This window comes from Equus przewalskii, chromosome 2 (genome assembly GCF_037783145.1).
Source record: "Equus przewalskii isolate Varuska chromosome 2, EquPr2, whole genome shotgun sequence".
Lineage (NCBI taxonomy): Eukaryota > Metazoa > Chordata > Mammalia > Perissodactyla > Equidae > Equus > Equus przewalskii.
The window spans coordinates 32,267,524-32,291,245 of NC_091832.1; the positions used below are offsets into that span (position 1 = coordinate 32,267,524).

At 56.9% G+C, this 23,722-nt stretch overlaps 2 long non-coding RNA genes across 3 annotated transcripts; one reads left to right on the forward strand and one right to left on the reverse strand.

The window, feature by feature from the left end:
• Window positions 1-1,951: 1,951 nt before the first annotated feature.
• LOC139080126 (uncharacterized) lies at window positions 1,952-18,709 on the reverse strand. 2 transcript variants are annotated; one of them, XR_011534329.1, is made up of 4 exons: window positions 18,049-18,709; window positions 17,257-17,348; window positions 6,171-7,351; window positions 1,952-5,772 (listed from the first exon to the last, which is right to left on the reverse strand). It is a non-coding gene; the product is annotated as an uncharacterized lncRNA (long non-coding RNA). The 2 variants fall into 2 exon arrangements; XR_011534323.1 differs by lacking the exons at window positions 1,952-5,772; window positions 6,171-7,351 and having other exon boundaries at window positions 12,884-17,348.
• On the forward strand, window positions 13,928-22,847 carry LOC139080128 (uncharacterized). Its single transcript, XR_011534347.1, has 2 exons — window positions 13,928-16,439; window positions 18,650-22,847. It is a non-coding gene; the product is annotated as an uncharacterized lncRNA (long non-coding RNA).
• Window positions 22,848-23,722: the final 875 nt, after the last annotated feature.

Below are 23,722 nucleotides of genomic sequence, written 5' to 3' on the forward strand. Positions count from 1 at the left end.
TTAATTCACATTACTATCACTACCAAAGATAACTTGGCTCACGGGCGGTGGGCAGAACACTGGCTTAGAGTCAGGCAGATCTGAGTTTGAATTCTGGCTCTGATACGACTGGCCAAGAAACTGTCTGAGCCTCCACTTCCCCATCCGTTCGACGGGAGGCAGGACTATTGCCCCGTCAGCAGCCTGCGAGGGTGCGGTTCCAGCGTGACCCCGCAGAAGCCGGGGAGCCTGTGCCTCGTCCGGTGGAAGGCAGGTCCCAAGAGGGTCTGGGGCCCCAGAGCTCCCCGGCAGCTCCCCTGCAGGCCTGGGCCGGGGAATGTGGAGGAGGGAGGCAGGGAGCGGGGAGGAGCGGCCCAGGCGGGCGGGCAGCGGCAATGACCCAGGAGGGAGGGAGAGCTTGGCTCCGAGCTCATCACTCAGCCAGCTGTCTCCCCGGCCCGGAACCCCGGCGGCCTGTCCGCCCCACTTCCTGCGTGCTGGGTCAATATTGTGATTTCCACAGTGCTGCCCGCCTGGGACGGCCTGGCCCTGCACGCCACCCAGGGTCACGGGGCTGGAGGGAAACAGGGGTATGGAGAGGTCACTCGCTGCCTGGAAGATGACTCAGGACCTGTGGGCCGAGAGCCAGGAGCCCCAAGCAGCCTCACCTCCACCCTCCCCTCCAGGTCCACGGAGACGTGGGCCACCCGCCCAGGACCCTGACCTGTCAGAAGGGGAATGGCGCCTTACCAAGACCTGTGTGCTGCTCCCACCCAGCAGCGGCTGAGGCCGGGGAGGGGCGGGGCTTGCCCAAGGTCACTTGGTGAGTGTGTGGCTGAAGTAGGATCTGAATCCCATCTCAGACCCCACATCAGACCACACCCCGTCTCCCACCCTCCCTGCCATCAGCATTCACGTAGCTTCCCTCCTACACTGCCGTGAGCGCAAGACAGAGAACAAGGCCCACTCCGACCAAGGGACCCAGGTGCGAGGCTTCTCCAGGGCTGAGAGGCCGGCAAGAGGCGGGGGGGACACCCACCAACTGGCTTGATGGAGACAGTGAGGGACCGGCCCTGAGAACAGGGGATCGTGGTTTCATTTCCACCTAGTGAGCTCGTCCCGTTAAGACAGCGCAGACTGCAGCCCCTCTCGGGGCCCTCGCTCTCCTCCAGGCCCAGCCAGCTGCTCCCTGCTCTGCCACTTCCCACATCCCACAGCCGCCTCCCCTACTCGAATGGGAGCTCCTGGGGGAAGGCCGTGGCTGTCTCACCCGCAGCTCCCATGGCCATCTCGGTACTGAGGCCCCCCCGGCACTCAGTTGGCACCTGCTGAGTGAAGGAAGGAGCAGACGGATAAATGGGTTCATGTCCTGTCTTCCCACATCACTCGAACTCCATGGGGGCAGAAACTCTACTCCTCTCAGCATCACCTGTCCTAGAACCTCCTCTTATTCTTCACCTGGCTACTTCCTACTTTTCCTTTAGGTCTCCGCTTAGCTGTCACTTCCTCCTGGAAGCCCTCCCTGACCATCCTGCCAAAACTACATTAGCCGGCTCTGCTCTGAGTACCACATATTCCCTTATCAGTGCCCTTATCCCAGGGAAATACTCTTCCCCTCAAGGCAGCACTAGGACTTGTGTCCCCATCTGTGAGTGAGACATGAGGCATTTGTCTCATCATTGTGTCTCTAGCTCAGGGGCTGTGCAGAGCTGGTGATGGATGGATGGATGGGTGGATGGGTGGATGGATGGATGGATGGATGGATGGATGGGTGGGTGGATGGGTGGCTGGGTGGATGGATGGATGGATGGATGGATGGGTGGCTGGGTGGATGGATGGATGGGTGGATGGATGGCTGGATGGATGGATGGGTGGATGGGTGGATGGATGGATGGATGGATGGGTGGATGGAAGGATGGGTGGATGGGTGGGTGGGTGGGTGGGTGGGTGGATGGATGGATGATGGGTTTCTCATGGGATCTGACCCACACTAGGGATTCAGTCAACATTGGCAGATGGCAATGGTGGTGATGGCAGTGTTGGCCAAGGTGGATATCTCTTGCTCTTTTCTGTCCAGCAGCCTCCACATCCCATTCTTTGCCCAGTATTAGCCACCCTACCTTCTCTGGGAAATTGCTCTTTCTGCCCCACATGACTCCCACATCACAAAACCTCAATGCGCCACCCACATGACCCAGAGTTGGTCAATGGTGGGATCTCATGTCCCTGGTGGCAGCAACTGGACCAAGAGTGGGGATGGGACCCACACAAAGCCAAAGTCCTTCCTCAGGGCTGACATGGATCCGAGAGAAGGTAGCTCTCTCGTTTTAGCCTGGAGTTGCCAAGCTGGGCTGATGGTGACCAAGTTCCTTATTCATAGAAGGGAGAGAAGGAGGCCGACCCCAAAGGGATGTAGGGACAGCAGAGGCGAGTGACACACAGGGCATCCTGGTGGCCCTGAGCCCTGGCTCCAGCCCCCCGAGGCCCCCCCAGCCACTTCTGGGGCCATCAGGTTCCCTTTTTCTCTCAAGCTGATGTGTTGGGGGCTTCTTTCACTTGTAACAGAAAGAATTCTGAATAACATTAAACGGAGAAGAAAACAGTGAGGAACAGGGCAAGTGGAAGGGTAGGCACAGACGTGCAACAGCGATGGGCCAGGAGACGCAGGGTGACGGAGAAACACCCGTGAGGGCGCAGCTGAGGCCCCAGCCCAGCGGGAGCAGGGCCAGAGCGCAGAGTCATGCAGCAGAAGGAAGGACCAAAGGTGGGCTTGGCGCACTTTCGCTGAGTGACAGAAACCCCACTTAAACCGGCATATTAAACAGGAAGGGGCATTCCTTAGCTCACAGGACTAAAATGTCCACGGGTCTGTAGCTTCAGACACAGCTGGATCCAGGTCCTCAGCCGCCATTGTCAGGACCCGTCTCCCCAACCCTCCACTGTCCTCTCGGTGGACTCATTCTCAGGCTGGCTCTCCTCCGCCGATGGCAGCTTTGGGCTTCCATCCTAACAGCAACCTCCGCTGAAAAAGAGCCTCTCCCCATGGTGCAGCGAAAATCCCAGAATTTGCTCTGGATGGCCGTGTTCCAGTCACAGGCTCACCCTAAAACCAACGCTGAGACCAGGGGAGTGTGGCGCTCTTAGCGGCCAGCCCTGCACTTGCGGGAAGCCCCCAAACCGATGATCTCAACGGGGGGAGGGGAGGTTCCCAAGGGTGCTGCTGTCAGAAGGGGGTGTCTGTGACGGGCAGGCAGACGTAGGGATGCCCACGGTCCTCGGGCAGAGGTCTTTGGCTGGAAGCTACTCCCCACAGGAATGAGAGCCTGAGGGAGAGGAGAGGAGCTCTTTGGAGAAAAGATATCATTCCCCTTGGCTGGGTCTTTGGAGGAGGGGCGAGGTCTCCCCTGAAGGAAGAGGAGAGATGGGAGGGCCTCTCGGCTCTCGGCTACTCCCAGCCCTGGAAGTCTCTGTTTTGCAGCTGTGACGCCAATTGTCTGCAGCCAGACACATTCCTGGACCCGGCTGACAGGGCAGAGAGGGGATTCAGGCATCGAGAAGTGCCTCCAATTCCCACATCTGCGTGCTCCAAATGCACCAGGGGGCCACTCCTGCGGGTGCGCAGAGAGAATCGCAGCCGTGTCTGCCCGAGCCGCCTGACTCCAGCAGTTCGCACGCGAGAGAGCTGGCGGCTTCCAGGATGTCGGTAGAGGGCAACAGCCCAGGGCCGCGACTCCAGGGTGGCCTCCAGGACCCCCTCGGGACGAGGCTGCAGACGGGGCTCAGAAAATGCCTGCCCCATGCTTGGAGAGAAACAGGGAATGCTGTCCTGACACTTCAAGCCTGCCAGTGTCCCCTGTATTGTACAGTGACCACCCAGCCTCAGCCCCACGTCATGAAGGACCCCCAGCCTGGCTTCCCTCTGCTGGGCGCCTCCCATGACTCCCTGCTTCCGCTCCTCCTCTCGTCTTTAAAGCCAAGAATGGACACGCCATCGAGAGAGTTGCACACGTCGTCGTGAGTGAGAGCGGCAGAGTGCTTCTCTGAGACTCAGTTTCCTCCACTGTTTGGGAGGGGAGAAAGCTTCCCTGCCAGCCCCTTAGAGACGCTAAGATCATCAAATGGTCTGAGGCTATGACCCGGCCTTGGAAATGATAACGCCTCTCACCGGGCGCAGTACACTGCTCGCCCGCATGGCACCTGGGGATTGGGGTCCCCCAGTGTGCCCTCTCTTGGAGTTGGGGTTTAGGGAGAGGGGTGAGTCTTGTTTGCCTGGAGGCAGGAGGATGGACAAGATGACGTCTCGAAATCCTTTCCAGCCTTGAGTTGACTGATCCAACATGGAGGTGATGTAGTCAGACTTTAAATCCCCACTGGACTGGGCCCCCAGCCCCTCTGTCACCTCTCCAGCACGTGCTGAGCACATACGAGCTCAGAAATGCCTGCCAGGGAGACGAAAGTCACGAGTGACACTTCCTCTTGCCTTCCCATCCAATTGGCCAGCTGGTCCTATCGACTTTCCTCCGCTCTCCCTCTTGGATCCACCCACTTCTCACCACATCCCTGGCCACTGGCATGGTCCAAGCCACCCTCTCTCTCCAGGATGACTGTCCAGCCTCCTCACTGGTCTGCCTGCATCCATGCCTGCTGCCCAGCATACTTTCTCCGCACAGCACTCAGAGCAATTCAGCAAACAAACAAACAAACTATATCTATGTAATTATATCAGTCCCTTCCAATGGCTTCCCATTACACTTAGAAAAATATCCAAACTGTTGACTAAGGAGGAAAGACGATATAATGTTTCTTTTTAAAAAATTGTGGTAAAACACACATAACATAAAATTTACCATCTTAACCTTTTTTTTTTTTTTGAGGAAGATTAGCCCTGAGCTAACTACTGCCAATCCTCCTCTTTTTGCTGAGGAAGACTGGCCCTGAGCTATCATCCATGACCATCTTCCTCTGCTTTATATGTGGGACGCCTACCACAGCATGGCTGGCCAAGCGGTGCTATGTCGGCACCCGGGATCCAAACCAGTGAACCCTGGGCCGCTGAAGAGGAACGTGCGTACTTAACCTCTGCGCCACTGGGCCGGCCCCTCGTCTTAACCACTTTCAAGTGTACAGTTCAGTCACGTTAAGTACAGCCAGATTGTTGTGCATCCGATCTCCAGAACTTTTTCATTTTCCACAACTGAAACTCTATCCCCACTGAGCAACAGCTCCCCGTTCCCCTATCCCAGGCCCTGGCAACCACCCCTCTTCTCTGTCTCCATGAGCTTAACGACTCAGGTACCTGAATAAGTGCAATCACACAGCGTTTGTCTTTCTGTGGTGGGTTGTTTCACTCAGCATAATGTCCTCACGGTTCACATATCGTAGCATGTGTTACAACTTCCTGCCTTTTTAAGGCTGAATAATATTCCATCGTATGGACAGACCACATTTTGTCTATCCATTCGTCCATCGATGGACAACCGGGTTGCTTTCACCTTTCGGTTATCGTGAATAATGATGCCATGAACACGGGTGTGCAAGTATCTCTTCGAGCTCCGCTTTCGACTCTTTTGGATATGCAACCAGAAACGGAATTGCTGGGTCACGTGGGAATTCTATGTTTAACTTTTTGAGGAAGCACCATCCTGTCTCCCACAGCAGCTGCAGCATTTTACACCCCACCAACAGTGCATGAGGGTCCAATTTCTCCACGTCCTCACCTGCACTTGTTTCCTGATGGGCGTAAAGTGGATCTGATGTGTCTTGATGGCAGAAATATCAGTACTGTGTGGATGCCTGTGTATGATAGGATATTTATTATCCCTCCCAGCACTAAATGCCACTGGCATGTCCCCTGATCCTTGTGACAAACAAAAACACTCACTGGGGAGGTGGCATGCCTGGCCAAGGGCCACCAGCCCTGCGCAACCCACACCTCATCCCGTACCATGCTTCCCCTTGCTCACCACCCCTGCCACTCTGGCCTTCTTTCTGCTCCTTAGTCACGCCAACTTCAATCTCACCTCAGGGCCTTTGCACTTGCCATTTTGCATGCTCTTCTCCTAGATCCTCACATGATAGATCGCAGCCTCAGATATCACCTCCTCAGGGAGCCCTTCCCTGACCTAACACAGCCCCCTTGCTCTCTCTCACGTGACCCTGTAGTGCTGTCACTTATCACCATCTGAAAGTACCTTCTTTATTGTTGGCATGTTCGCTGCCGCTCCATCAAAAGCACAAGCTCCTTGAAAGCAGATCTCGTCTTCTTCTTCATGTAAATCCCACACTTAGAGCAATGCAGGTGCTCAGTCAATGTCTGTTGACCGACTGCATGACTGGTGTGTTCAATGTTAGGGCTGGAAGGGAGATCGTCCTCTCTTGCCACCACTCCATTCACAGAGCGGCATCACAAAGCCCAGGAAAAGGAAGGGACTCGATCAAGATCCCTGGAGGCCCAAGCCAGGCTGGTGCTCTTTCCCCTGCATCTCGCACCGGGAGGCTTTCCATGCCCAGGTTGGCACCCGCGCAGCGAGCGTCTCAGGTTGTCCATCTGCGGGAGGCCGCACCTCGTCTCCAGCCAGCGGGTTCTCCTCTCCATGTGGTTCGTTCTTTTTTGGCAAGCAGATGAAGCAGTTGGCTTGTTTGGAGGCCAGGCAGCATGAAAAGTCAGGGTCTTTACACCGCAGAGCACCGCAGCCCCGCAGGGGGGCTCAGGAGGGCCACGTGGGTCAAAGGCGGCCTGCGGCCCCACTGATGTCACAGGCCCAGCTCCACCCAAAGCTGATTGCAGACCCACGGGCCGAGAGGTCCTCCCTGTGGACCTGCCCTCCATGCATCTCTCTCACTCCCTCTCGATGCTAAAGGTGTAGAGTTGAATATAGGTGCGTGAGCTGCACACTCGGTGTGTTTCCCTCTCTTGAGAACGCCCACGCTGCCCGCACCCGGCCTCCCTCAGATCTGCCCCACCCCCACCACTGAGTAAACCTTCGGCCCCCTTGGCGGAGGGAACGCTTAATGACTAACCCGACGTGGCTGGAAGGTGTTTCTCCAGTTCTGCATGGAGTCAGGCTGACCTGTTCGAATCCCAGCTCAGCCCCGGGGCGTCAGAACCAGGTTGCCGGCTCCTGTGTTAGGGTTTCCTCGTCCGCCGGGTGGGGCTGCTTCAGGGAGTTTGGGCTTCACGAGATGAGGATACCTGTAAAGACTCCGCGCCGTCCTGGCCCGTCCCCCAAGGGCTCCATCCATCACCATTACCATCCAGCAGCTGGAAAGACTGCAGGCACCATCCTCACTCCCGATTCTTGTCCAAGCTCCCGGGGAAGTTCCTCCCATTTCCATCTTCAGAGGATTGGACAAGACTCAAAGGCCAGTGCGTCTAGAGAGACCAAGAAACAAAAATGGGATCAATGCAGTGATGCCGTGATACAGCCCTGTTTCTGGAGCAGCGAGGACATGCAAGGTGAGCTCCCTGCAGATGCTAACAGAGGGAATACCCACAGCCACCCGGGAAGAAGGTGCTATGGTATCCCCATTTAACAGATGAGGAAACTGAGGCAGAGGAAGGCCAATCAAATTGTCCAAGGCCACGTGGCTAAAAGCGGTGGCACCAGGCAGCCTGCAGCAAAGAAGTGGGGGCACCCAAACGCCATGGGGCACCAGGGGGATGCCCAGCCCAGCCTGGAGCGTCAGGCAGGCTTTGCTCCCAGAGCCTGAAGGAGGAGTTGACACTCTGCTCTGGTGCCACCTTCTCAGGGAGGCCCCAGCTAAAACAGCAACCCCCTTCAGACTCCCCCACCTGCCTTCGCCCTGCTTTATCCCTCTCATAACATGTAGCATCATCTGACAAAGATTTACAGGGCTCGAGAAATGGACAGAGGCCAGTCGAGAAGGGCCTCGTCAGGCTGGATAAAGTGCGTGGACTTTGTCCTTGGGTCCTTGGGAAGAGCAGGGAGGATAGTGGGAAGGCAGCCCCCACAACACACACGTGCACACACGCACGCACACACACGTGCACACATCTGACCGCAAACAAGGATTTTGACAGTCCAAAAGGGCAGCCTTCCATCCGTTTGAGCATCGAACCCAGGACCTGGTCCCCTGGGCCAGGCGGTGGCTGGGATGTAGGGACAGTAAAGGAAAGGCCCCCCAGGGGCCATAGTCAGGTGAACTCACACATATAATGGCCTTCCGTAGACCAAGTGGCTTGTCCCACAGAGCAGGCATGCCTCCACACCTCTGCGCATCCTGGAATGCCATCCATCCATCCAGCAAACGTTTATTGAGCTCCTACTATATACCAGCATTGGGAAAATGGATAATCTAGGGCATATATGGTTCCTGCCTTCACAGAGCTCTGGCATGCCTAGGGAACTCTTGTTCATTCCTCAAAACCCTCCTCCAGTACCCTCTCTTCAATGTGAGCCTTCCCTGACTCCCCCAAGTAGTAAGCTGCTTCTCTTCCAGTGCTCTCCTAGCATCCTATGACTTTCACTGTAGAGGAAAGAGAAAGGGGACAACCGGCCACTGAAAACTCACTGTGCACCAGATCCTGTGCTGGGAACAGGCAATATCCCACTTCAGGCTCTCAGCAACCGTGCAAGATGGGCTCAGAGAGGTTAAGTCTCTTGCCCGAGGTCGCACAGCCAGCCGGTAAGTGAGAAAGCAGAGGCCAGGAAGCAAGGCAGTCCTACTCCAGGGGGTCGGCCGTAGTCCATGCTGTGAACACCCTGAAGAGAGGGGTGGCGGGTCATGTTAACCTCACACTCTGTCCTCAGGCCCAGCACAGGCAGGGCGCACAGTAGGTGCTCCAGGTGTGGAGGGCGGCAGCTGCCCTGGAGCCCAGCTGGGGCTGCGCTGCCCTCCTCGGGGCCTAGGTGGCGGTGTGCACACTCCGTCTCCGGCCCCTGCAGGCGTCCACCTTCAGCTCGGATCCCTGGCCTGGAAAGGCACTTGCCGCCTTCACCCAGCCTCCTCCGCCTGCAGCCTCGAGGACCAGTTCAGCCTCAGTCCCGCTGACTGGGCTCCTCCCACGCTGACGCTTATCACCATCACGGGGCCCTGGGAAGGGCCAACTCTGCTTCCCCAAAATGTTGTGGAGGGGAGGGAGGGACTCACGTCCACGGTCAGACCCAGGAAGCCAACTGGCTCAGGCGCCCGGGGGGGCTGCCAGGGACCCATCCCAGCCTGGTCCCCTTCCCCGTTGCTTCAGGGGGGCCTCCCCACACCCCACAAGGCCAGGAGCTGCCATCTACAAAGCTCCAGAGACCAAGACAGAACCTCTGAGCCACTCTGTGTCGCCCAGATAGGGGACAGAGACCAAGAGAGGGACAGGGACAGGACCTTGTCCAAAGCGCCGCTCAAGTCACGGGGAGCCGGGGTAGAACCCAGGTTTCCTGATTGCATCCTCAGCAATTTCCAGTACAGTGTGAAGCTGTTTCTACAGGGCCCCGGGGGCAACTGGAGAAAAATGCAGTCCAACCAGTTATCTGATGGAGTAATAATCAAAATAGCAACAACTCCTGTTTCTGTCGAGTTTTGGTCTTTCGCATGCATTACCTCGTCTGTCCTCACACCTGCAGGGGGAGTGGGTGCCACTGTCCCTCACTTTCCCGACACCCCCTCGAGAGGAAGGGGCTCACCCCGGGTTCCCCACGTGGGAGGGATGGGGGGTGTGGGGAGGCATGAATGGGGCTGAGGGGCGGGAAAGGCTGAGATCTGGGGGGCGGGCAGCCAAGCTGTGACTGCAGGTGGGGGAGCTCAGGGTGCCCGTCCTCTTCCCAGACTCTGCCCTGGCTGGGCTGCCCCTCCTCGCTCCCTGCCCTCCCCAACTGTGACCCCAGGGAGCCATCTGGCCTCTGCTCACCATCAGATTTTGTTTTGTCTGCCTGCCCTTAGGTAAGTCCCTTCCCCCATCTTGGACTCAGTTTCCCCATCTGTACAATCAGTGAGCTGGGCTTTGAGTTTGCCCTCTCAGCTCTCATGGTCTGACCCCTCTGGGAAAACGGGTGGGGACAAGATGCACAAAAGGGAACAGAACAGCTGTGTTTGGGGCATCTACCCAGTGCCAGGCGCCAAGCGCTGCCTTCTTTGCTGGTGGTGCAGAGCAGTCAAAGGCAGATGCTGCCAGGAGGCTCAGGGTCCATGGACACTACTTCCCTACCTTCTTGTGCCTCAGTTTCCTTATCTGTCTAGTGGGGCCAATAAACCTACCTCACAGGATCATAGGGAGAGCCCAATGCGATAATGTATATAATGTGCTTCACACAGCAACCACCACACAAGCACTCAAACGTGTTACCATTGTCACTGTCCTCATCTGTCCCCTCCTCCTGGTCTGGTCCAACCCATGCAGGGCTCAGCCTTAAAAGAAAGCTCCTAGCTAGCATCGGAAAAGCCTGGGCTCCACTCCCGGCTCTGCCATTAGCCTGCTGAGTCACTCAAGCCTCAGTCTCTTCACCTGCAAAAGGGGGCCAATAAGATCTGTGTGGAAAAGTATCATGGGCATGCAGCAAGGTCGCTGGTGGAGCAGTGCCCGGTGCAGGGCACGGCCGGGGGCAAGTGTCTGCTGAGCGCTTGTCCCTTCCTTCCTTGTTGAAGCAAAAGGAAACTTTATGACAGACAGAGCAGAGTAAGGACACAACAGTGCTGCAGATGCTTAAGGAGCACTAGCCATGTACCCGACCCTGTCCTAAGGATTTTGCTCATTTAGCTCACTTCATCCTCATCAACAACCCTATGAGGTGGGCAGAGCCATTGTGCCCATTTTACAGAGAGAGGAACAAGCCCCCGAGAAACAAAATGCCGTCCTCTCTGCCCCCAGTGCTCCTTGAGGCCCCTCAGGAGGAAGCACTCACTTTACCAAGCAGCTACTGTGTGCCGGGCAGAATTCTAACCCTTCCCTGTGTTAGCTCCTTCAATTCTCCCATCCATATTACGAGGTAGCCATTATCATTGTCCCCATTTGACAGATGAGAAACTGAGGCACAGGGAGGTGAAGTCATTCATGCAATCGGCAAATGGCTGAGCTAGGACTCGAACCTGGGTGACCCCTCTAGCTGCTTCTCCTAACCACTGCACCAGACCCCACCTGGAGTCTGGCACTCCCGTGAGGCCTCGGCAGCACCCAGGGGTGCAGGCCAGACCTCCATGACTCCAGGAGGTTATGGGGAGTGACTCCTCATCTTTGATAGCCTCGAGTTGCTGGGGGTCTCAGGCAGGCAAAGCTGCACTCTCTCAGGAGGGCAGACACCCTCCTGCAGCCCCACCAGTGTCCAGACAGGCAGGGAACAGGTGCACAGAGCCTGGCCCTGGGCTGGGTGATGGTGGAACTCGTTTGGCAGCCGAGCCCCCCCCCACGCCAACAAGAAGAAACCCAGCCTGCAGCCCCTTGGCCCTGGCGGGAGATTAGCAAAACAAATACCCGAGCAATCTCAATTTCAACACTTGGGGAGGGGGCCGGGTGTCAGGGCGCAGGGGGCCGGAGGGAAACTCGGAGACGTTTTACCACCTAAATAACTTTCCCTCTGTTTAGTTTCACACAAACATACACTCAAGTGCGCACGCTCTCTCTCTCTTTTTTTTACATTTTTATTTTATTTTTACAAATGCTCAAACTTTCCTGCCACAAATTATTCTTGGCCAGGTGACAAGTAGAAAGGCCACGTGGATCCTTCACTTGACAAAAAGAGAAGGGGAAGGGAGGGTTCTTATGAAATATTTGGGTTGTGGGGCTGAGGTGGGACTTCTGTCTTAATTTTCCTGACTGCGCCTTTGGCAGGGCATGCGGGACCTCTGGCCCCTCGCACATGAGCCCTCTCTGCGTGGTATGATCCGCCACTGCTGTGTTTGCCTCCAGCTGCCCCAATAGGATTTCGAGGTTCTGGTGTCACCCAGCTGTTTTGGAAGGGCATTCGGGAAGGGCAGACTGGAGCTGCCGCTGGTAGGTCTCGCTTCACCCAAGCCCTGCAGGGTCCCGTGCCCAGGCCAGCTGGAGGGTCCCATCTGGAGGCCTGGGGGCTGGGGCAGAGGCTTCCGGATTCCCAGGTGGCCCTGTCCTCTCTACCCAGGACCCAAGGAAGGGGCTGGCTCTGGGGCCTCCGCAGGTGTGCAGAGGGGGTGACCCGTCCCATTCACCTCAAGCCTGCCCCGTCCTCCAGTCTCCCCTCCTGCAGATCGGGCTCAGGCCCCCTCCGCAGCGCCATCTCACCACTCTAGCCCCTGTCACTTCAGTTCTCAGGTACACTGAGCTTTTCCCACCTCAGGGCCTTGGCCAGTGCTCTTCCCCCTTCCCAGAGTTCCTGCCCTCCCCGCTTCCTGCGGAGCCCTCCTGTTCATGGTCCAGGTCTCAGCTGGGTTGTCACCACCTCCGACTTTCCTGACGACCTCACCCAAAGTGGGGACCCTGTCATTTGCTATCTCAGCCCCTTGTTGGTTTTCTTCTTAACACATAGGCAATTTATTCTAGTTTTATTTGTCTCTGTTCTTGTTTTTCACGTCCTGCCTAACTAGAGTGAATAAATGGAGGAGTGAATGAATGAATGAGTGACTAGAAGAATGAGTGAACGAATAAGTGAGTGAGTAATTGAATGAACCAGTAGGTCCTGAGGCCTGGGCCAGTTTTCCATTCCTTACATTGATGTGAACGTGGACTGTCTGTGGCCACCCTTTGTGAGGGCCACTCCTCCCCAGGCTGGTTAGAAGGAACCACAGTGGGGCTGGTATAAAAGCATCTGGTGTCCCCAGTCCAGTGGGGGAGCTCTGACCCCAGCAGGGAGGGTCTAAGCCCTCTTGAGACGTGACTGCATCACCAAGGGCACTTCGTAGGTGTTTCTTATACAAGCAGAATTTGCACAGCCACATGAGTCCTTGCCCACTCTGTGCCCAGTGCCTAAGAGTCGGGCCATGCTAATTCAATTTAAGTCAGAATTTATTAAAAGCATGCATCTTAAGTTGACGGTGTTATGAACTTTTCAATGCATGCTCTCACTCGCAGAGGTGCTGTCGAGGCAGAGATTCTGAATCCTTTCTGACAGATGAGAACACGGAGGCTCAGAGAGGTGACAGCATTTGCACAAAGCCATCCAGCAGATCTGATCTCTGGCTCTCTGCGGTGTGGCCAGCCCTGTCCTCTGGCTTCGATTTGTGACAGCCATCGTTGTCCATCTGTCCCCAGATGTGCAGGCCAGACATTTGTGAGTCGTCCTTGACGCCTTTCTCCCCCTCAAACCCACATCCGATCAGTCCCCGAGTCCCGTGGGCCGCCTCCCAGCAGCACCCCCACGACCCTCAACCCCACTGCTCTGCACGCTCAGCAAACGTGCTCCGGGCTTCCTGCTATCGGCCCCAGCTTGCACAGCCGCAGACCAGAGGGCCAGCCCCTGACTCCGACGCTGCGTCAGGGCCGCGTCGTTTTATTGGCGTGACGAACGAGCTCACGGAGCTCTGCGGTGTGTAATGACGCACTCGTTCTATTGATTAGCAGCTTGAGGCTGGAAACTTATCCCTTAATAGAAGCCCTGCCGCTCTCTCCAGCAACTCTAATGGAAATTAATGACTACTTAGATACGACTGAGCTCATGAGCAATCGTTTCGGGGCCAACTACACGTGAGTCGTGAGGAATACAACTGTGTCTTTTCAGGCGCGTGTCCAGCCAGCATCCTGGCCAGCAGGCACCCGCCCCTGCCGAGGCCCTCAGTGGGCTGCATGGAGTGATGGGGGCAGAGTGGCGCATGTCGACCTCCTGTCACCCCCGTCCTTACATCCAGCTCGAAGCGCCGCAGGCGTCCGACAAGATTTCCTTGGATGGATTCTGTCAGCATTCTTCCAGCCGCCCCTCATCAGGAAGGAGAGAGCAGTGGAGAGCTCGGGGAGTGTGTGGGCTGCGCAGAGAAGGGATTCCAGGCAGCAGGGGGCCGTCCACGTGGAGCAGAGGCTCCTGGACGGGAGGGAATCATCCGGGGAGGGAGCAGGGGTGGGACAGATGAGGTGGACCTTTTCTCTGCTACGCACCCCTCGGTCTCGGGTCTGGGAGTTCTGGGCCCACATCCTTGTGCCCCATTCGACATGGAGGCAGTGCGTACCTCCCACGCGCCAGGCACCTGCTAAGCGCTGGGGTGATAGCATGGCACAGAGCAGACAAGAGTCCCTGTCCCCACGGAGCTTCTGGTCTAGGGCTGTGAAGAACAATAAGTACACATATAATGACCGCAGGTATTGGGCCAGGAACAAACAAAAACGGTCAATGGACAGAACGGAGAGGAGCGGAGCCTAGAGAGGAGGCCCGTAACCACTCGGAGGGAAGATTTCCATGGTCTTGGGGAGAGAAGACTTCCGTGAGCAAGCTTCAAAGCCCCGAAGCCAGAAAGGAGAAAACGGATGAATTTAAATACAGAAGCACTAAGCCTCCAGCAGGAAGGTCAAGGACAAGCAGGGGTGAAAGCAATGGTCACAAGGACCACTGTTAGGTGGTGCCCCCAAACCCATCAGGCTCCTGGACTGGGGGGATGGACAGGGGTCCCTGCACACAGCTACACCCCATCCCCGACTCCTGCCCCTGCCACTCCCACTGCCCCTGGGAACCTGTCCTGTCCCTGCCCCACCCTCTGGGCTGCAGCTGAGGCCTCCGGGCCCCATTCTCAGCCCCCCTGCCCCACTCAGGGGACTCTGGGCTCCGGCTGCCCCTCTTCTGGCCTGGCCCGGGCAGCTGCTCAGCCCTTCTGCCCACTGAGAGAGGAGGTGGACTTGTCACTTGGGCCCTGAGGAAGGCACTTGTCCCCTCCCTGACCTGGGTCTGCCCCAGGCCTCGCTCACGTGCTGCCACCTGGATGTCCCGAGGGCTGCCCACCCCTCACGGGCCTTCGGGGGAGGGAGTCAGGGCTTGAGTGCTCCTCCAGGACCTTCCACGCAGCAGCTCGCTCCTGTGGCCACAGCTGGGAGGCGACGGGGCCAGGACTCAAACCCAGCTCCAGCTGGCTCAGCTCTTCTTTTGCCTCTGCACCTGCCCACTGGTGACCAGCTGCAAGCCGGGCCTCTTCACCCCTTGGAACCAGAGAAAGAGTTGAAACTGTTGGGGCACCCAGGTCCTCGAAACACCCACCGTGGAGTCTGGGCGTGTCAGGCAGGGAGGAAGGAGGAGGAAGCCTGTGGGTCGAGGCAGAAGGAGAAAGACAGAGAAATAGGAGCGCTGACCCGGGAGAATGAAGGTAGAACCAGGGACAGGGAGGCGAGTGCTGTCCCAGGGCCCCTGGTGTGCCCTGGACCCTACCCAACAGGGCTGGGAGTCCTCACTGCACCTGTGGTACGGGGGAGCGGGCCCTCAGTGACGTGGACAGGGACAGGGGGGCCAGCAAGGCCACTCAGGAGAAAAAAGCTTCCTGCGTCCCAAGGTTACCCAACCCGGCTGCCCAGGCCAGCTGGAAGACCCCCTCCCGGGCCTCCACTCAGCCCCCAGGTGTGGAGGAGGGAGTCTCTCTGGGAAGCGAGGAGATCAAAAGGAGGAGAAGCTGATGACTCACCAGCATGCGCCTCCCTCTCTGCTCTCCACGCACCACAGAGCCTTCCCACAGCCACTCCCACAGGGTTCAAGGACCCCAGGGAGAGCCCAGCCTGGCGTGGCTCCTCCAGCCATGGCCCAGCCACCTCTGCCAACTCAGGCTTTCGTCTGCACCGGTCTGACCTGCCCCTGCCACCCAACGACACACACACGCGTGCACAACATATGCAGGTGATGCACATACACCACAGAGCAAGGGGCCACCACACCCTCTGTGGGGTGGGAGTCCAGCTTTGACCCCCTCCAGCATCCCCGTCCAGACCAAGGCCATCTCAGGGGATGTGGGCCTCGGGCCGTGTGATCCACGGGACTGTCTCCCCACACCTTCTCTCCGGAAGCCAACATTTCTTCTCATGAAACTGGATGAAATGCGCACCCAGGGCTCCGCCGAAGGGGAGCGGGGAGCTCTCAGGAGGCTGCGCCTGCCTAGACTTCACAGCCGTGGGCAGAGCTTCCTGGGCGCCTGGGTCAGTCTTCAGACCTCAACCCCGTCCACCTGCCTGAAGCTTCCTGCGCAGTGGCAGCCCGAAGCCGTGGGGGTAGAACAGCGAGGAGTCAGTTCTAAAGTCAGCTTTACCGTTCCACTGTGGCCTCCAGCAAGTCACTTAACCTCTCTGAGCCTCAGATTCCTCATTTATCAATTGGAGAGGAGCCAGGCACCTAGGAAATACCGCTTTCCTAAAACTCACCCAGAAGAAGGAAGTGAATCCTCCAAAAGGGCTCCAGCCATATCTTGGGGCTGATCAGAAGAATAATAACGGGGACTCGTTCTGTACGTGCACCGTCTCATTCAGTCCTCATAGCTGCCCTTCACAGGAGGCACTGTTCTCATCTCCGCTTTGCAGAGGAGACGGCACAGCTCAGAGCCTTGCAGCTGACACAGGGTGTCCGAGGTCACAGCAAGATGCAAAGGTAGGTGTGTCCAACATCGATACCCATGGGCCCATAATCGACCCCCAGAACTGCCCCCCGGCTCCAGACTGCCTGCTTCCTCCTCACCCCTCATGCCTCCCCGGGCGAGGCCTGTGACTGGGAGCCTTGGCTTCCATCCTTCGGCCACATCAGGGTGTGCACACACGGACACACTGAGCAAAGGCAGGGCGCAGCCCCCCCCGTGAGCCGGGCTCTCAGGCTCTCTGGATGCTAATGGCGCCCACACTGGTGTCCCCCACTCCAGGCTGGGTTATCAAGTTCCCGGAGGTCCAGTAATCATGCCAAAATCAATGTCTCTGAAACGCGCTTCCCCCTCCCCTGCCCCCCTTGCCAAACCACAGTCACCTCTCAATGGACTTGTGACATCCCCCTCACTGGCCTCCCTACCTCCCCGCTACTCCCAAGTGATCTGCTCCAGGTCCTGCAATGGCTCCCCTATTGTTCACAGCAAAAGCCAAAGCCCCACACCACGTGATCCTGCGGCCCCCGCAGCTCCGCTGCCTCCTGTCCTCCCTCTCTCCCCCCATGCACTCCACTCCAGCCATACTGGCCTCTGTGCTGTCCCCAGAACACCTCAAGCACGCTCTCACCTCAGGGCCTTTGCACTTGCTGTGTCCTCAGCCTGGGACATCCTCCTCTGCCTCTCATCCCTCAGGTCTGCTCAAATATCCTATCAGCGAGGCCCTCCCTGACCGGCCGAGGGAAGCAGCCCTCCCAGCTCGCAGTGCCTCCCCCTGCCCCCATTTAGATTTCCCGGAGCGCCTGGCACCATCTAGCAGGTTACTAATTTGCTTACTTGTTTACTGTCTCTTTCACCCCCCCGGGAATGTGCTGCCCTGGAGGTCAGGAAGCTCTTCTCTCCTCTTCATCCCCATTCACACCCGGAACCTAGAACAGAGCCTGCACTTTAGATCCTCAATGCGCACTGATGAACGAGGGAAAGAAGGAAGGAAGGGAGGGAGGGAGGAAGGAAAGAAGGGAGGGAGGAAGGGAGGAAGGAAGGGAGGGAGGGAGGCAGGAAAGAAGGGAGGGAGGGAGGAAGGAAGGGAGGGAGGGAGGAAGGAAAGAAGGGAGGGAGGGAGGAAGGAAGGGAGGGAGGGAGGAAGGAAAGAAGGGAGGGAGGGAGGAAGGAAGGGAGGGAGGGTGGAAGAAATGCTCACACAGCGGGGGGCGGGGGCTGAGGATCTGAAAGCAGGGTGGGCAGAGGAAGAGAAAAGAGGAGGAAAGGAATAGACATGAAATAGATCCAGAGACATGTGTTTGTGCAGACAGAGGTGGGCAGATCAGACCACACACACACACACACACACACACACACACACCGTGTGTGTGTTAAAGGCCAAACACACACATCCACGCCGTAAACATGGCTCAACAGAGAGGCCAAGAGCCAAGACACAAAAGCACCCAACTTGTGTATACTAACACACACACAGAAACCCTCACACACAAACGCATCCTCAAATACCCGTATACACATAAACACACCCTTGCACACATGCACACCCGCACAGAGCCCCTTACCAGTGCTCCATCCTGGCCCCGCACCCCTCCCCGGGTGACTCGCTGAGCAGGGAGGGAAACTCACCGGCTCTTTTTCAAAGCTGATTTGGCTCCAGTCTCCCTTGTAATCTGCTCCCGGATCAGTGCTCACAGGGGCGCTGGGCCTGGCCTGAGGTCGGGACCTTTCACCTTCTCCCAGGAAGTCCCACTGAGTCCTCCCCCCAACCCCCTCGGCCCTGCCCTCGTTCCGCTCAGCTGTGCCTCCTTCCCCTGACCAGTATAACCTGCTGAGCTGAATTCCTGCTGGGCATTTTCAAACAATTCTAGTTATTTGGGGGGAGAGGTGATACTGTGACTCCTAGGAGGAGCTTGGGGCAAATTAGGGAGCAGAAGGGACCCCATTCAGGACGGGCAGCCCCTCACTTGCTTGTTCTGAAACAGAGAACCTCGGTCCTGCCCCCTCAACTCCAGCCTCCGTTCTCTGAAAACATGGAAAATTCTCAAACCTCCAGGCCTTCTCGCCTGCAGTGCCTTCTGCCTAAAGTGCCCTCCCCTCCCTTCCCCTCCCCAACCAGTGAACTCCTCCACATCCTTCAAGGCTTCAAGCAGATGTCCCCAACACCTCCCGGCAGGGGATCCCACCCCCCTCTGCTGTCCTCATCTCTCTGTTGTCCCTGTCTGTTTAGGTGTCTGCCTCCCCAACTGGATGGAGATCTCTGAGGGTAGAAAGGGGGACCATGCACCTGTACCCACTCAGATGCCGGCACAGGACCCAGCACGGAGCACCAGCCCAGGAAACGCTTGTGGAACGCAAGAAAGGGATGGACTGGGCATTCACAGGTCTGGACCGGGTGCCAGAAGTGCTGGGTCACTCACTACCTTGCTTGTGACCTTGACCAAGTCACCCACCCTCTCTGGCCTGCCATCCTGAGATCCTGGGCTCACGGAGGCCCATGAAGGGCTGTGCAGGGGCCCCGACCCCACAGGGAGAGCGTGGTGCCTTGAGGGAGCTGCCACGGGCGAGAGCCAGCCAGGTGCTGCCCTCAGGTGAGGGAGTGGCCAGACAGAGCAGGAGGGGAAGAGTGAGGGCTGGTGCTGCCTTGTACAGGTCTCCAAGACCACCACCCTCACAGACACCACCGTCTCCCCCATCATTGCTCCAGCACCACCCACCATCAGGGTCATCAGTGCTGTCGTCTTCCCTGTCACCCATCTTTTACATCATCCTGTCTGCATGCGCGTGCACACACACATGGGATTTTGCTCTCCTCCAAAGAACAACTGTATCTTGTTCCTCTCTGGACCCCTATCACCCCAGCAGAGAACCTGGCACATTCTAGAAGCTCTGTGTTGTGGACTGAAGGAAGGAAGGGCTCAGAGGATGATGGTGTGGCCCTGTGGTTTGGTCCCACTCACTCGAGCTTGCATAGCCAATAGAGAAAGCTGGAACAGGGCAGGACCCAAGGTCTAGGATGACACCAGAGGTCTTCATGGGTCACTGCCCACCTGCCCTGGCTGCCCAGGACCAACAGGGCCACCAAGTGGATGATTTCTCTCTGAGTCCCCACGTTGTTTCACGGGAGCTGGGCTGAACCTCCAGGCCTCACAGAGCATGTCAGAAAGCCCAAGTCACAATGCAAGCTCGGAGAGTGATGCCCCAGCCTCAGTTTCCCTGTTGATAAAATGGGGATCATGTTCCTGCATTTCAGGGCTGTTGGAAGGATGAAGGGAGCGAGAACAGGGGAGGCAGCAGGCCCAGGGCCTGGCATCCGGCAGTGGGCACCCCTCAAGCCTGCCAGCCCCTCATCCCCAGTGCTGCATGGCTGCTGGCCGAGGGGGTGTCGGTGTTTCTTCAGGGTTAGGGCTCCGGAGGGGCGAGTGCTAAACCGTAAACTGCATTACTCTTTTTAAAAAAAATTATTTTGTTGGGGTCATAGGTTTATAACATTGTGTAGTTTAGGTGTACATTATTAAGTATCAGTTTCTATGTAGACTGCATCGCGTTCACCACCAATAGTCTAGTTTTCACCTGTCACCATACACATGTGCCCCTTTACCGCTTTTGCCCTCCCCCCATCCCCTTCTCCTCTGGTAACCACCGATCTGTTCTCCTTGTCTATGTGCTTGTTTATCTCCCAGACATGAGTGAGATCATACAGTATTTGTCTTTCTCTGTCTGACTTACCTTGCTTAGCAGAAAAAATGCCCTCAGGGTCCACCCACGTTGTCGCAAATAGCATGGTTTTGTCTTTTTAATGGCTGAGTAGTATTCCATTGTGTGTATATATACCACATCTTCTTTATCCATTCATCCGTTGGTGGGCACTTGGGTTGCTTCCGCATCTTGGCTGTTGTGAATGACGCTGCTATGAACGTAGGGGCGCAGAGATCTTTTTGCGTTCCTGTTTTCACATACGTTGGACCTGGACACATTCCCTACATGGTCTCATTGCCCGCTCACACCAGCCCAGTGAGGAAGGGTCTGGATTCCCGTTTTACAGATGAGCAGATGAGGACTCGCTCAGGTTACCCAGCAAGAGCAAGGACCCCAGGATGATGGGCTCTCTTGGCCCCTCAGCAGCCTAGGGGCTCGAAGGGGTGTTGTGAAGCCCTGAGCACCCGATCAGAGCAAGGGCCTGGACCTGACATCGCCAGCCTCCTGGACAGCAGGGGACCAGAGCTCAGAAGTGTCTGGCTTGGATGCCTCCTAGGAAAGGAGTCTGCACAGCTCCCGGGGTTTTGAGCCTGGGCCGTCTGGGGAAGTTCTTCCCATCCTCTCCCCTCCGTCAGAACCCGGGAAGCTGCGTGGTTTAGGGGTCTTCCTTGCTGTGCCCCACTCCCACGCTCAGCTCATCGGGGAGACAGGAGGTTGGCGGCCCAAGCCAGGTCCCACCCTCTGGACCACTTCCTCTGGAAGATTAGAGGGGCAGGGTCTCCCCCACACCCGCCTATCCCAGCATCAGTGGAGGAGCAGCTTCCTGTTTGCAGGGATGGGCTCCCGTTGCTATGGTGATGGCAGGAGGTGCCCCCTCCAGGTGGCTGATACCACGCTCTGCCCCTTCCTGGGCCTGCCTCTATCACCGGCTGCTTCTCCAGCAGCTGGGCTGGCAGAACCATCCTGTCTGTGATCAAAGGGGCCGCGGGCAGGCACTGCCCAGGGGCCTGGGCAAGGCACCCCTTATCTCTCCCAGGCTGGGGAACTTTCCAGACTCAGGACACCAAGAGCTGAGTAGGGCAGGAGAGGCAGGCCAGAGGGCGTGGGAACAGACACTCCCTGGGAGTGGCGGAGGGACTTGAAACTTGCCAGGAATGAGGCCTGAGACTGAAAACACAGGCAGGAGGGGTCAGTGGTTCGCCCTTATGGCTCTCTAGCCCCACTTGCCCCTCATTCTGCCCGGGCCTCAGCCAGCTGTGTGACTTGGGGCACAGCACTCCACCTCTCTGAGTCCTAGTCTCCTCTGCTCCCAAGTGGAAATCAAAGCAATGGTTGTGAAGATCCAAACTCACACGGCCCCTAGGACACTGCTGAGTCCCGGGTTGCAATAATAAAGACGTCATTTACCATTATTGAGGACAAGCCCTTAAAGTGCATTATTCTCATTTAACCCACGTGGCAACCTGAGATGTGTGCCCTCCTATCATCCACATTTGACAGAAGAAAACGTTCAAGCTCAAAGAGGTGAGGAAATTGCCCCAAATAGCACAGCTTATAAGTGGCTGGTAAGTGTCAGCTGCTAATGCTGCCATTTTCCTCCTGTTATATTTTGGCCGAGCTCACAACAGACCTGACTGGTCCCTGACTCCATCCTCTCCTCGCAGTCCATCCTGCCAGGCCACAGCACGATCTTCATCCATCGGTTTATTTTTTAATTCACCTACTAATAATTACTATTATGAATAAGAATTATCAGTGACTAATATTTATTAGCCCTTGATAATGACCAGCAAGTGCTGAGCCCAACCAGTGAGCCAAGAGCTCTGAGATCTGCGTGACAGCCTTCTGAGGTCAGAACGGTACAAGGAATAAGGAAACAGTGGCCCAGAGAGGGGCATGCACACACACAGACACACAGACACACACACAATGCCCCAGTCGGACTGAACTTCCGTTTCTGGAACATGCTGCACGCTGTCCCACCCCTTGGTCTTTGCCGTGCTATTCTCCACACGTGGAACAACCCATCCATTTCCAGTCTGTCTAGCTGGAACGCGGGCTCCGGGAGGACCAGGACGATGTCTCTGCTGTGCAATCCCCAGTGCCAAACCTCAAATAGAGGAGGCTGCAAGTGCGGGAACAAGGCAGGACTGAAGTAGGAAAGGAACCACTGCTCAGAATCTTATTCGTGTAGACCTGACAGAGGCTAAAAGACAACAACCGAGCCCCTGGGTTTTTCCAGATTCTCTGCAGAGGAAACAATCTCAGTTCCTTTAGCATTTCCATATTGTAACTTTTAGAGCCCTGAGCTCCTAGCAGAGGAGTAAATGAATGAGGAACGAGTCAGTGACCGGATGAATTCTAAGGTGAAATGTTCGCTCACTGTGTTAGTGAGCAAACAAGTTACGAGCTGGAACGTGAACTGGAGATTTACTGAAACAATGAAGGAGTTGGGCGAAGAGCCCAGTGAGTAAGTGAATGGGTGGGAAGGAAGGGAGAGAGCAAGAAATGAGAGCACACACCCATCCAGGTGGAGGGGCACCTCCAGCAGGGTCAAGGGCATGACAGCAGGTCAGTGGTCTCCAATCCACAAGCTTCCTAGAGAGACCACCCCCCACCCCCACCCACAGGCCCCAGAACCGTAGGCTCCGTAGGGTTGGCAGACTGTGGTCCATGGGCCAAATCTGACCCACCACCTGTCCTTGTCAATAAAGTTTTATTGGAACACAGCAAACTCGTTCTTTATGTGCTGTCCATGGCTGCTTTCATGCTACAGCCGCAGAGTTGAATAGTTGCAAACAAGATCATATGCAAAGCCTGAACTCTCTCCTACCAGGCCTTTTGCAGGAAAAGTTCGCCCATCTGTCTAGTAGAACCGCTTGCTGGAGGGACCTGAGCTGGCACCTGCCTGGGACTCTCCCGGTGCTGGCTGGAACCCTCTGGCCCTCAGAGGGTGCTCAGGACCCTGCTCGCACACCTCTGGGCCTGGGCCCTCACCACCTCTCCAGGCAGCCCCTCCCGCCCTGGGGAGCTCGGGCCTTCGAGAGCTCTTCGTTCTGCTGAGCAGAAATGTTCTGTCCTCCTTCTTGTCTCCACCCTCATCCCGACCTCCCGCCTTGACCGCGGGTGTTTACCCTGACCTCCGCCCTGCGTCTCCTTCCCCACCAGCCAGGACGGCTCAGGCCGGCTGCATCCCTTTCTCAACCAGGGAGGCAAGCGAGTGAGTCACCAAGTCCGGAGTGGGGACATCTGCTGGGCTCCGGCCCTCAGCTAATCTCACTGATTCTGCGAGAGGGCCCGAGCCACCCCGGCTGCTTCTTGTTTGAGCTCAGGCCCAGCCTGGAAGGCTGCCGCCTGGAGACACAATTTATTCACCCAGAATTGCAGGGTATTTGGACCCCGAGTGTTTATTTCAAGTTTAGTTTTCTCTTTGCTCCTGGGACGATTTCCCAAAAGAGCTGGGAAAATATGCCCCCCCCCCACCCCGCCGCCCCCGCCGGGCCGGTGCACCGGGAGGCAAGGCTGTTCTCATTTGACCCCCACGCAGATTTCCGTGCCCACTTTGCAGGATAACACACACAAATTGTCCAGTTACCGGTCCAGG